The sequence below is a fragment of the Triticum aestivum genome, chromosome 6B, assembly GCF_018294505.1.
Source record: "Triticum aestivum cultivar Chinese Spring chromosome 6B, IWGSC CS RefSeq v2.1, whole genome shotgun sequence".
Classification (NCBI taxonomy): Eukaryota; Viridiplantae; Streptophyta; class Magnoliopsida; order Poales; family Poaceae; genus Triticum; species Triticum aestivum.
This window is the reverse complement of record NC_057810.1, coordinates 115319944-115320823: the sequence shown is the minus strand read 5'-3', so window position 1 is coordinate 115320823 and position 880 is coordinate 115319944.

Here is an 880-nt window from a genome sequence, read left to right as displayed (position 1 = left end):
AAAACAGAATGTCCGCACTGCGCCTGTCAACCAAGCGCACTGCATGCGTTAGCCGAGGCCGAGCAGGGGGTGGGGAGGGGGGTCGTGACCCCCCTCCACATCCCCCTGTGAGGCCGAGCCTAGAACGAGCCGGAGCAGGCGGCGACCCGGCATGCCGCAGCGCCGCATGCGTAGGCGAGTCCATCATACCCCGTCGCCCCCCTGTCTATCTTAGGAGTTGTGGCTTCGGGGGTTTGCGCGCTTTCCCTTTGATGGAAAAACAGAATGTCCGCACTGCGCCTGTCAACCAAACACACTGCGTGCGTTAGCGCGCGGCCGAGCAGGGGGTGGGGAGGGAGGGGTCGTGACCCCCATTTAAATCCCCCTGCAAGGCCGAGCCTGGAACGAGTGTAACGCCCCAGATATACTTTCCATATTTGTATCCAACTCTTGCCGTCTCCGGCGCTAAGTTATATTTATTTCTCGGGTTTGGGTCTTTGTCTCCGTGTGTTGTTTTCTTTTTCGGGCATCTCTTATCATGTCATCACGTGCATTGCATTTGCATACATGTTCATCTCATGCATTCGAGCATTTTCCCCGTTGTCCGTTTTGCATTCCGGCGTTTCGTTCTCCTCCGGTGGTCATTTCTACCTTTCTTTCTTGTGTGGGGTTTAAACATTTCCGGATTGGACCGAGACTTGCCAAGCGGCCTTGGTTTACTACCGGTAGACCGCCTGTCAAGTTTCGGGTCATTTGGACTTCGTTTGATACTCCAACGGTTAACCGAGGGACCGAAAAGGCCTCGTGTGTGTTGCAGCCCAACACCCCCCAAATTTGGCCCAAAACCCACCAAACTCTGCTCCATGTCCTAGAGCGTTCGATCACGATCGTGTGGGCGAAA